This window comes from Vidua chalybeata, chromosome 1 (genome assembly GCF_026979565.1).
Source record: "Vidua chalybeata isolate OUT-0048 chromosome 1, bVidCha1 merged haplotype, whole genome shotgun sequence".
NCBI lineage: Eukaryota > Metazoa > Chordata > Aves > Passeriformes > Viduidae > Vidua > Vidua chalybeata.
The window spans coordinates 88,809,684-88,822,932 of NC_071530.1; the positions used below are offsets into that span (position 1 = coordinate 88,809,684).

The window sequence follows — 13,249 nt, forward strand, 5'->3', positions numbered from 1 at the left end:
GAACTAGACAGTCTCTCAGAGATTCTCTGTTCTTAACCATTACTGATCAGTGTCTACTGCATAGAGAAGAGGCTATCTCCTAGGGAGTGTGGAAGGGAAACAACCCTTGTTCTTTGCTATCTGCACAGTTTTCTCTAAGTGTCAGTCCAAGCCTGTAAAACAAGGATACCGTACTGACCACCACGCTCTTTTTTGTCCATCCCTCCCAAGGCAATGCTCACTCAGCTGTGGAATGTTCCTCACATACATCTTTGTGTTGCACGTGTCCTTATGAAACTAAGCTGAGGCAATTAGAAAAGTTTAAACATTTAAGTATTGCTTGTTGACATGCCATGGAAATCTTCAATTAAAAAACAGCTAGTTCCTGGATAAGGTAGCACGGTGGCTGCTGCCTCTAGAAGAAGAGCACATCACAAGCAGGTGGGAGATCTCTCTAGCACATCAGCCACAAGAAATCTCAGTGCATTATGGACACTTGGGACCAACTGAACAATCAGTATCAAATTAAGGAGGAGACAGCTGGGATGACTTGAAATCTTTTGCACTCTTGTCATAGATACTGTGATATTGCCTGTCTCTCTAAATGAAATAACAATAGGGAAGCCTCAGGGCAGATTGTCTGCTTCCCCTCTCTTGGGGAGTATGCCTTATTTTGCTCAGCATATTAGAGGTGGCAGATCCATTGTAATACAATGTCAAAGGCCCTTGGGACTTAAAAAATGTTGTGTGTGTGGTATTGGAAGGGCAAAGAAAAAGCATTGACCCTACCAGATGTGATCTTTTCAGGTGTCATGTATGCACTTAGGTTGACCAAGCTTAAAGAAAATGAAATCATTCCAGACGATTGTCCAAACTTAGAGCAAATATAATTATTTCAATTGATTGCATAGCTCCATAGCTTTTAATAAAAACTACTTAAGGAATATGGCAACCTTTGCATTACAGATTACATGATTGTCCCAATAAACTTGTTTTCTTAAAATCTGATTGACTTCTGCTTTAACATTTGACAAAAATGTTTGTTAGATCCAAACAGCTATTTGAGAAATACCCACCTGTGTGAGGAAGTACTTTGCAATATTGATTGTTTTGTACTCGCACACAAAATCCAGGTGCAAACTAGCATGGTAATTTTTTTTTGTTCGTTATTCAGTTATTTTTTATTCACCTGTATCTGGCAGAAAGTTGTTTTCATCTGCTCAGCAAGTAGAAACATTCTGCTTACTGTGAGGTGGCCATTCATGAACAGTGTCATTCTTCCTCTGCCATAAGGCACATAAGAGAGAATAGAAACGATTGTTAACAATGTGTAGCCAATAGAAAACATCTGACAAACCACCCACATGCTAAAAGGGCCTTGTCTAAACAATTCAATGCATAATTAACAAATGTGTCTGCAGAAATCTGCCCATTAACAATTTCCAAGTGGAAAATAGGGCTGGATCCTGCATTTTCAGACTATCTGCACTGGATGTAGTAGGACAGTAGGGTTGCATCCTCGTGTTCCCAGGGAACAGTATCATTCTCTGTCTATATAAGGGTTGCTCAGAGCAGTTCAGTTTAAGTTAACTGAAGGTATGGAATTGGTGAGTATAATGGAGGTGCAACAAACCCCATCTGGACATTTTCACTGAAAACAAAGTTGCATAAATACGTTGCCAAGGATTCAGTGGGTTGATCTTGGCTAGTGGCTAGGCACCCATCTGGTTGCTCTCTCAATCCTTCTCAGAAGAGGAGCTCAAAAATCTCATGACTCAGAATGAATTAGATCATTTACCAATTACTGTCACAGAGAAAACAAACTCAGCTTGGGGACTTGAATACCTTGCACTAGACCAACAAAACCCTGCTAGCTGAAATACCAATCAACCTGAGCTGTGACCTTTTAGAGTGGACAGGTGTTGGAGTAAGTACATGCCTGCTAGAAAAGTCTTTTTGTTTGGACAGAATAACGATTTCATGTTAATTGAGGTAAATGTTGAAGAACTTATGCAGACACACTGATTTCTATGTAAACCTCATTTGTTTCCCATCAGTTTTGAACAGCTACTATTTCTCTGTATAGAGCATGAATTTTAAGAGCAGTCACTGTCCCAATACAGGTAGTTAGAAGTAGCTTTTTCTGCAATATCTCTTGAGTCTGGTTTCCCTTCTTTGGGCAAGGCTCTTAGGAACTGTTCCAGCTAGTGGGCAAGAAAATTTTTGAGGGCAGAAAATTCTGAGTTTCGCTGGTACCTTTGTATAACTTCATATTCTAGGATAATTAGAATAAACAAAGGCTTTTATTTTCAGATTTCTTTACAAGACCATCCATAGCTTAGGAAATAAATAATTAATACAATGATAATTGTAATAATCCTCTGTATAGACCTGTGATAATCTTTAAGTGTTTCAGAATTTTGCATAAATGAGTAACTAAAAATGTCTACATGAGGTCAGATGGGTCTGTCTACCTAAGCCAGTATCCCACCTAAAACAGTAGCCAAAATACCAAGTTAGCTTAGCCTAGCATGACTATTCAGCTTTCAGTATATTTAACACTCTAAGAAGCCATGCAAACATTTTCTGTCCTGAACAGACATTGAGTAACCACTATGAAAGTACTGGAAGAAAATCCTCCTCAGGTTTCTGGTTCACTTCCCAGTGACTGGGGTCACACCAGGCTATGCCCCATCCCTCCTCCCACTTCCTGGTTTTCAATGAAATAGCATGGGTCAGTAGCAGAAGGCACTAGTGACAGCAACCAAGGTTAGTGATCTGGGCAACCAAGAGCTGTGGGGCCAGACATACCCCACAGCTTGGTTGCCAGCTATACAACCAGAGATCTTGTCAGCCAAAGTCAATCAGAACATTTCCATCACAGTCCTCTAGAAGCGTTTCCTAACTATGGCCTTTTACCTGATCAGAAGCATTGGCCATCCCATGGTGGAAGTCACAAGCCCTTCACTTGTAGCACAAGAGTCTCAGGGGGAAGTCTTTAATAGATCTACATCAGATGAACAGTAGATGGGCACAGAGTTCAAGCAACCTTGCTTAGTCACTAAAATAATGATATTTTATCACCACAATAAACAGGAAGTGACAACTCCATACATCCTATATCTATCCATTTGTCTGGGAAAATCTCTATGCCTCCCATCATGAGACACATGAAGCAGTTAAGATGAAGACCACTAACTACACAGGAATGGCACTACCATTTTCTTCTTTTTTGAGGAGAGAAAATTCAGTATCACCTCTATTTCCACAAAATGAGAGTTTTGTTTACCAATCCCTTTAGTCTTCAGTAGCAATAGGATGCTTGGAGGCCAGACCTTAGGATCCTCAGAAAATCCTAGCCTAAAGCCTACCTTCCTGAGTAGGCTGCACTATTTGAACTTAAAATGGTCCATAAGCCCCTCTGTAGATATGTTTATAGAAATCCAAAATCACATAATTGCACTAATGCTCTCTAACATCTGCATGGTGCAAGAGATGACTAAGAATTCAGAAAAAGAGCAAAATTAATGAGAAGAATTGCAACAGCTCTATTTAAACCAGACCAAAGGACAAGCTTCCTTGGCATCACCCTACAGCAACCCTTCAGGTTAAGCTTTTTAACCTGAAGGGTTGCTGTAGGGTGATACCAAGGAAGCTTCTTAACCTGAAGTTTATACTGTGCAGCTTTGGGTAAAACACAGGCCAGTACTGGTCAATGTTTCTTTTACCACTACCATGGCTTGCTTTTTGAAGCCCACACGTTTGAAGCTTCCCACCACATCCTGTGGCAATGAGTTTCACCCTTTAATTATGATTCTTGTAGAAAGCATCCTCTCTTAGATTTCATGTTTTAAACTTGTTAACTACTCATTTTATTGTGACTGCTTACTTCGCTATGAAATAAAGTGAAAACCATTCTTTATTCACTTTCACAGTACTGTTCATTATTGTCCTGGGGCTCTGTCACAGTCTTTTTCCTCATTTATCCTTCTTCCATATGAAAATCCTAAAGCCTTTTTTTTTTCTTTCCTCATACAGAAACTATTAAATACCTTTGATCATCCTGTCACCCTTTTCTTTATCCTCCTATTGCTATCCTGTTATTTTTGAGATGAGATGACTGAAACTGTATTCAATATTCAAAATGCTAGGTGGGCAATGGATTTCTTTGGCAGCATTACTGTGTTTCTTCTTCTTCTGTTTTCTGTTCTATTCCTAGTATTTCCTAATATACTGCTTTCTTTTTTGACAGTTGATGAGGATTTAGGTGACATTTTCATAAGGCTGTCTCCAAGCTCTCTTTCCCAACTAGTAGTTAATTTCACTGTGTGTTTATAGATTTCCCAGGGTACAGGTAGGACAGCTTAGTCATTTAGCCTTGAAAATACAGCTAAATTATAAAAGGAGTTGGGCCGTAAATGGGAGATTGTTGATAGAATTTTGTACTTGCTCAGTTCTACTGGCAACTTTTATTCTTCTAGATTTTGTTATACCAGAGGTTTCTCTCATGTATGTGAGGCAGTGTGAATGTTTGCCACAGATCTCACCGTTTTAATGGGTTGTTGATTATTTTAACAGAACATTAATTCTAATAAAAAACTCATTCAGGAAAGAGTTCATTCAATGACTTTTAGAGAGGGTTTTGCTAATTTTGCCACTGTAAGGCATATCCTGACCAAAACCAAGGGAATCCAAACAAATGCATAATCCTCTGCAGTACTGACTTGATGGAGATTTTATCCCATTGCCTTCAATATCAGGTAGAGATGCATAGCACTTCAATCTTTTTCATAGCTGAAATGTGCTATTAGTATCATAATGATTGTTAAAATGAAGTTCTAGAGCTTAATGAAATCTGGAATTAAATAAATCACTTCAGGACTGTAAAAACCTAGCTGTGAAAGAACTTTAAATAGTTGTTTCTAAAAGAGTGCTGACAAAATAGATATATTGCTGCAAGTCAATCAGTCTCATCTCTGACTTTAAAAAATGCAGTTGTATTTCAATGATTGCTGTAAAAAATTCCTTAATGGGCCAAAGACACCTCAGTATCATATTACTAGTAGAGATCTTTTCTAAATGAGGTTTTCATCTGTCTCCTTTCATGGAGTGGTAGTCATTTGACTTTGTCCTTGTTACTGTAAGCTTTTATTTTCAAATTTTTGACTGCACTACAGTACAGAAGGTAGAGATCTGTAAAGTTTTCCTGTAAATGCAGTTTTCTCTGACCAACATTTCTGCTCCTTACCAATTCTGTTTATTCCTATGTGTTATAGACAGAGTTTTATTAGTATAGATTTTACATCTCCATTCCAGTCTAAATCCTGGGGATCTTGGAAAGATTGACAGTGGAAACATTATTTCATAGCTGAGGTGGGCTGACTTTGGCCAATAGCCAGGCACCCATCCACCTAGTCTCTCACTTCCTCTTCTTGGCAGAACATGAGGAGAAAAATCTTACAAATTGGAATAAAGACAAGAAGATAATTCACTGATTGTCATGATAGGCAAAAGAAACCCCAGACACAACTTGGGGAAAATTAATTTAATTTTTTGCCAATTAAAAATAGCATAGGAAAGTAAGAAACAAAGACAACACTAAAGCCTCTTTCCCTCTAACATTTCATTTTTGTAGGCTCAACTCCACTCCTTAATTCCCAACTCCCCTAACTCCTTCCACCACAGCATGCATAGATGGAAGCACTCATCCCAGTCTTTCAGTGGAGAGCTAAGAGGGCTTCTTGATACAGTCAACTCCCCTGTCTATTAAGGACAACTGGAAATTACAAAGCTAGACTTTAATGTAGAATAATGTTTAAGTACAAAGGGATAGTCTCAGCTACTAGACCACAAATTAGGAAGCCAAATACATTAACTAGTCCAAAAGATAGCAAATGAACTCCTAGTCATTTGTTTGAAAGACATTTAGGGACATGATTTTCTGTGCTTGTTTTGGAAAGACATTTACTCCAGTATATTTTTTATTTAAACAAGAAAGGAGTCAGACTTTTTTCATTTTCACTGTTCATTTTCACTATATCAACTGTAAGAGCTTGAAAATGTAGGTATGCAGGATAATAAGTTATATAATTGCTCTTCTCATTGTTCTGATTCCCTATGCACTCCAAGAAGGTTGATCTGAGGAGTTCAACTTTTGGAAGCCCATAAAATCCCTACAAATCCAGTTGGGAAATAAAAATATATTTTATGAATTAATAACCTCATAAAATGGGAAAGCAATCTATGTTGGACAAGTTTTGGTTTAGTATTTGACAGGTGACAAAATTACTAAATCCTTGATTCTTTTCCTTTTCAGAGCATACTCAACACTTCTAGATATCTTGAAACTGCAAAAGTTGACCACCAACAGCAGGTTTTTAAATATCACTGCTCTTCTGACAAGTAAGTTCTCCATTCCAAGATTTCTTTTTTCTCTCTGGTATTCCTGACTTGTATTTTATTCTTGTGTTTATTATATGGACTATCACATTCATTTTCTGGTGCAAATTGAATAGTATGGAGCTGCACTTAAATTTCCCAGCTAGAATGAAACCTATCAGTATTACAGATAGAGCTGAGATAAAGCACTGACTCACCTATTTATCCACTTGCAGAGCTAGTGGAACTGTGGTCATATCTCTGGATTTTTTGGGAAACATTTTTCCCATTAAAATATTTTTAGGGTGGAAAAATGAAATCATTTAAATATTTGTATGTTCTTGCTGGACTTAGGAAAAGGAAGCTGCTGGAAATAATAGTGTCTGAGGATAGCCTCTACATTTAGAGGAAAGAGTGTTAGAAGAACTGGTAAGGATTGGGAAAAGTGGAGAGAGAAAAAATTTGCATTGGAATGAGGAGGAAGAGGGTCCTTACTAAGAAGAATAGAAAAGAAAGTTCCTTCCTGTTCAGCTCTTGTTGAGGGAGAGCTTCAGAACTTATTAAAATTTTACTTTTCCTGTGCATAAAGTTTAACTTTCATAAGAGACTGCATTTTAAAGCACAAAGTTATTCTAAACAATGAATTTCATTTATCCTAACTTCTTAAGTGAGAGATCTTGTATATCTAGAGACTGTTGCTCCAAAAATATCAATGGAGATTCTCACAGCACTACTAAATTTCATCTTTCTTTCTATTTTCATAAAATTACTGTAAATACTATGTTATTTGCTACTTCTTGGAATATATTTCACTTATTTCACTTCGCTTATCCAGTAGATTTTATGAAATGCAGTTCTTGGTTACAGATTGGTTCAGTTTTGAAAATCGTGTTTTTATTACTCTATGGATGATTGGTATTGAAATTTTAGGATTTTCTTTCTTTTTTGCCACTGCATATTTCTGAGATAAAGAAGAGAATACATTGAATTTAGTTCATGCAGCATCAAATATTTCATGACCTTGTATATCATAATTAAGCATGTTTAGCTACCAGCAGTCTCCAAAACAAAAGTCTTCTGATGTATTACTTCTTATAAAGGAAAAAACTATAAATAAATAGCGCATATAAAGAATATGCACTATTTAATAACTGCCCCATGGGAATAAAAATCTTTGGATTTATCTTTATAAAACAGCTTCCTTCTTTCTTATTGCTTGTTTGCTTGCTTTTCAGGCATTTTAGCTGTAAGCACACAGCCCAGCTTCTGAGTGTTATTTGGGGTCTTAAAGGATCCCAGGATCATGGCTTCTATTTCTCTCTTCCCAGGAAGCAGAAGTACTGAATATACCACGTGTTACTAAGTGATCCACCTGTCTGCACTTCTGTGTGGCTCACTTTCCTATTTGGGCCAGAACACGGCAGAGATGTGGATGAAAATACAAGCTTCCATATCTACTTAAGTGACCATTCAGTTGTATTTTGCTAAGAGGACAGACAGGCTAGAGCCAGCAGCTTCCATTCTTCTTGGACTTGTCTGTGAGATGCAGTTTTGAAGCTCTGTCCTGTTTATCATGAAAAGCAGACCGTAAGGAAAATGAGGCTGTTTGGCATAATGAATCCAAGCTTAATAATTGAATTACTGAATCTCTGTGGCATTAAGCATGTCAGAACTGTGCACGAAACTGATTTATCGGTTCATCAACCCAGGAAATAAATAATAAATTGTGAGTCAGTCTGAACAGAGAAAATGGAGGGTTTAATTTTGAGATGAAGCAGGGGGGGCAAGTTCCAAAGAAGAGGTTCCATTTCTGCTTAGACAAATTAATTTATTTTCATTACCAACATTGTGTTTTGAGGCAAATGCTACAAAAGCAAAGGAGAAGGATAGGCATATACCCACAGTGAAGCAGTCGTGGTCGTATCTTCTTTTATTTTGTATTACAACATTGTAATGGTCACAGGGTAAATCTCCTCTTCTATGGGAACACAAATCCCTCATCTGTGATCATAGTACCTATCAGCTTCCTTGGTTCTATGGTATCCCCAGCAAAGTATTCATTAGGGTTTACTTCAAACTATCCAGTGTTCTCATAAAACATTATCCCTACACAATGTCAATGGAGCACGTGCTAAATGAAAACATCATAGAAAATACTTGGCAAGAGGGATCGTAACTGAGGGAGAGTTTTTGCTGAAGATTTCAGCAAGGTTCACAATTAGAGGTTTTCAGTATTTTGCAGACAACCTGGAAGCCAACAGAATATCCTTGTCAATGAAATTTGCAAATGATACCAACGGTCCGGACCACTTGCTCTATCAAGCACCTGAGTTGCTTGGTAACCTCAGCCCATCTATGTATAGCAACATACTGAATTTAGGGCTGAAGAGTACTAGCTTCATCGAGAGAAAGAGGAATTGTGTTCTAAGGGGTCCTAATCTTTGAGGGAAATATACCAGGAATCACAGCAGATAAGCAACTTCACTGTAAGAATTGATAACATAGAACAGGGGTTGTTGTTTTGGTTGTGAGACTGATACCAGAAGGATGTGTTTTGGTGCCTCTGCTTTAAGAAAGAGTGCTGTAAAAAACATAGAGGGTCAGAAGAAATTATCACTTTCTTCTGTGCATTTACTTTGTAATTAGTTTTCTGGAAAAGGGATGGTTCCCCTCAGTTGGTATTATTAAAGTATTCTGGCTTTCTCCCAAAGTGTAGCAGTAAATAATGTGGTGGTTGACCTCACTAGTTGATAATCTAGACTGGGAAGTACAGTATTACCCAAAAAAAAAGTGGGTAACCTCATTTTACATCATCTTCTCCCTGCTTACTGTATTGTTGACTGGCAGCATAATTCCTGTAGTCAAAATAATGATGGGAGAAAAGACTTTGATCACTATAATCAGTCCTGTTCCACTGCTGTGAGAATATCATAGGACAGATAATTTTGACTGCTACTTTGTTTACATTAGGTACTTATATTAGTAAAAGTGGACCTGTATTGTTGCATTTAGAGAAGTACATAAAAGTTCCTGATATATTTATTCAGATTCTTGATATTTGCTTTTTGTTTTCTTAGAAACCAATGAATGACATTTCACATTTTTATGCTTATTTATTTATTACATATATTAAGGTGATTTATTAGTCAAATTAGCCATTCTTTGTACTGAGTTAACAGATCAGTGTGGTTATTTCTGTACCCTGCAAGATTTTAGAATTAGCAGATTTCAGTATCTGCCATGGAGCTTTTCCCTACAGTAGAAAGTAAGATTTTCTGCCTTTATCAGCTCTCAAGAGATAGTGTTGCATGAACTAGATATTGCATAAAGCTAACCTGAATAAAGTAAAGAAAATACCTTCTCTGAACATACAGACAAAGCTACAAATATCTAAGTTGGACTAAACACTTCTGTCAGAGGCTGTTTTCTCCAGTCTCTTAAACTCTCCCAGCTCAGTGGTTTGATGATCAGCAAATATTTACCAACAGACACTTAATACTTGAATATTGCATGTTATTTAATGTAAATGCAGATATTGAATTTAAGAAGTTTGGCAGTACATTGTTAAAAATTCATTTTTAATTTTAAATTATCTTGTTCGAAATTAAAGGATAATTAAAAAAATATATATATTTAAATTGAAAAAAAATGCACCTATTAAAAATACTAACAGCAGTTTCAGCAAAATCTATTCTTGTATTAAAAAATTATGCATGACTTCCTATGCAGGCTGCCTGCAGGACAATGGAAAATGAAGCAAGCAGCTCTACTTTGCATGGCTGTTTGGAAACCCTTGAGGTGTTAAAGAAGTGAAATAATGGCTTGCCTAAGGCAACAACTGTGTTAAACTTATATGTCGATTTGTTTATTTAATAAGCATAACAAAAAGCCAAAATACTAAATGAATTATCTTAGTGAAAATAAACAGAATTATTGCCATAATGAAAACCAATATTATTTCTTATTTAGGGAATTTCAGAAACAGATGAAATGGACATTGAGATATAAAGGGAATATATATTTTTTGTTTCAGCTTTTAAAGATAGCATCCAGGCAAATATATTTGAGTTCTGTTTGGTAGTTATACAATATGAAGAAAAAAGAAGTTAAATGTGTATTTGATCTTTCTTTTTTCCTAGAAATGCACCTCAAGTCTTAGGCACTACTCCAGCTCCATAATGTAAAATTCTGTTCAAATGAGTGGAATGGATTTACTTTCAGATATCTTTTTCTCAGATTTCTAGCAGAATTTTTGCTGTAGAAGCCAAATGGTAGCAAATTCTTTGCTGCATAAAAAGGCACAGGAAAATTCAGATGAGTGTAAAAAGACTATAAATAAAAAACATTAGTCTCTGACCCAACAATTGTCCAGAAACAAGTGCAGTTATGTAGACAAATGGTGCTGATCACAATCTTTCCCCACAGTGTGGCAATTGCCCAGCATAGAGCAATGCTAAATAAATAGATGTGCTTTTGACATCAGCAGGATGGAATATGCCTGCCCACAGTGAGATAGAGCAGTCATTGACTGGGCTGACAGCTATAACAAATAAAGATCTTGGCTCAACGGGAGATGTTGAGCACCTGTGACACTTGTCTTTGCTAATTCAGATTTTTGCAGCTGAATGCAAGAGTGAATATGAAGGGTCACAGTCACCTGGTTGGAGGGGAGTGGGCAGCAAAGGGGATGTCTGAACGAGGAAATCAGTTTTAGGGAGCCTCTAATCAGTCAAGAAATGCCAATGGCACCAGACGCAAAAAAAGAAAAAATTCAGATTTCATATTGTATTCAGGAATTACCTGTGCCCTCAAGATTTTGTTCTGGAGCAGGCATTGCCTGCTTTTGCCACCTGATGTTGAACCCACAGGCAGCACCTTCACTCCCTGCAGCAGTGGAAGCTCTTTGCAGCCCTCCCTTCCTCCCTAGAAACATGTCTGCGGCCCCAGGCCTGATCCTGATCCCTCAAGGGGACCCTTTGAGGGGACCCTTGTGTAATCCCCACTTTGAGGTAACACTGCAGGGTGCTCGTGGCAACAGGAGGAGTTATGTGGGCAAGTCCTGCTGGGGTATTGGGTGCCATGGACTCTGCTCTCATCCTCATGGATTCTCATTCCTCGAAAATCCCTTGAACACAGGTCTGTCTAACTTCTGGCATCTGATGGATGGTCCTAAGTCATGCCATCATCTCACACTCTTCCAGCTAACACAGAGGAGGAGGGCAAGACCTTGAGGGATTCTGGTCCTTTCAAGGGCTGAGTGAGCCTTCCAATATGTCTAATTTCTTTATGTTGTTGGCCAAAAGCAACTGTTCTCCAGAACTGGGAGCTTTGGATAAGTGCCTAAAGATAGGCAGGATCACTGTGAACTTCAGTCCTCCAAGTGAAGAGTGGCCTCAGCTCCTTACAGTGCACTGGAGGAGGCTGCTGCTCTGCTCCTGCTGCTGCTGCTCTGCTCCTGCTGCTGCTGCTCTGCTCCTGCTCTCCAGCAGGCAGAGGCAGCTGAGCCTCCCAGGTTTGGGCTCTCCCAGCCTTGCTCCCATGGGCACAAATCATGGATGCCCCAGCAGCAGCCCTTCCAGTGAGCACTGGATTCTGGGCTGAAAGGGTCTGCAGGGTCAGTGTGCCTGTGCCAGCCCTTTGGCTGAAGAACAGTGCTGCAGCACTCACAACATTAAAAATAGAATAAATCAATGTCGCTGCAGCTGGGATCCCTGGGGCTATGAAGTGTGTCTGTAACACTCTGCCCACAGCAACTCCTCCTGAGGTTCTAGGAAAGGGCTGTAAGTTCCTGACAGACCAAAGAATTTGGGGCAGAGAGGGAGTGTTTAGCATCTTTTTAAGCAGGAGTACCACTTTCCAAGTATGACTCCCCCATTCTGATAGGACAGGGCAGGTTCAGTCCACCTTAAGAGCAGTTTGGCTAAATGCAGTCCTGTGTAGCTCAACATGCACAGTATTTTTGTATTGTGGTAGCAATAACCAATTAAAAGACAACACTTATTAGGCAGATACAGACACATTATTTGCCTGTCTTGTCAGGGTAGAAATGAGCAAAAAGCCAGAAGTACAGTTCATTAGGAAGGAACTAAGCCATATAATTATCCTAAGAAAATTGTCTTTGTCATTTTTTTCTCTCTCTCTTTTTTTTTTCCCTAATGTTCTTACTATTCATTGAGATTTATATATTGAATAGAAAAGCAGAGCATCTGTCTTCTGGACTATCAACTTCATCAGGCTTGGGGAGTAGAGGGGGAAAAAAGGGGAAAGAAAATATGTGATTGTAATAGGATGAATTATTTTATTCTGGCATATGGAGTTCAACTGGTTTTAAAAAATAGGAGAAGATCTCCACTTCAATGCTATTTGTTTTATAATAGAAACTTCCTTTACATCATCCTCCTATTTCCAGAAGGGTCTTATTCGGTGTATTCAATCCTAACTGAAAGGTCACTGTTGTCCTACAAGAGAGACTCCTTCCCTTTCCTGTCACTCCTGGATGCTGTGAATAGGGCTCCATTTCTCTGAGGCTGAAATCCATCAATGGGAAGGTGCACTGGGAGTAGCTGAGTATTGCCCTCCACTCCTGGAGGTCAAGTGTGCCACCCCTGGGTGCTGCAAAAATTGTGGGAGGAGAGGTATGGGCAACTCCACCAGTCCTACTGGTTCTGACCCTGCAGCACTCAGCATCCTGATCACCTTTCCACTGCACTGCACCATTAATTTAAAGTAATTCAGTCTCTTTGATAAATAGTTCCCTAGATAGGAAATCTTTAGTTTATATTATGTTTCTCAGTCTAGGCATTTAACATTTGTATTTGTATACACATTTTTCTTTGTGTAATCCATCAATGACTTTGACGAGGCATTGATGAAGTAACACATCTTGCAACAT

General features: G+C 38.4%; 1 protein-coding gene across 11 annotated transcripts in view; it reads left to right on the forward strand.

Moving 5' to 3' along the window:
* The window catches only part of LOC128783698 (poly(rC)-binding protein 3-like), a 499,860-nt gene that overhangs the window by 321,165 nt on the left and 165,446 nt on the right, over window positions 1-13,249 (forward strand). For all 11 annotated transcript variants that reach the window (XM_053934802.1, XM_053934809.1, XM_053934779.1 and 8 more), the window contains one exon: window positions 6,296-6,381. The gene's annotated coding sequence lies outside the window, so the exon portion shown is untranslated. The remainder of the gene's footprint in view (window positions 1-6,295; window positions 6,382-13,249) is intronic.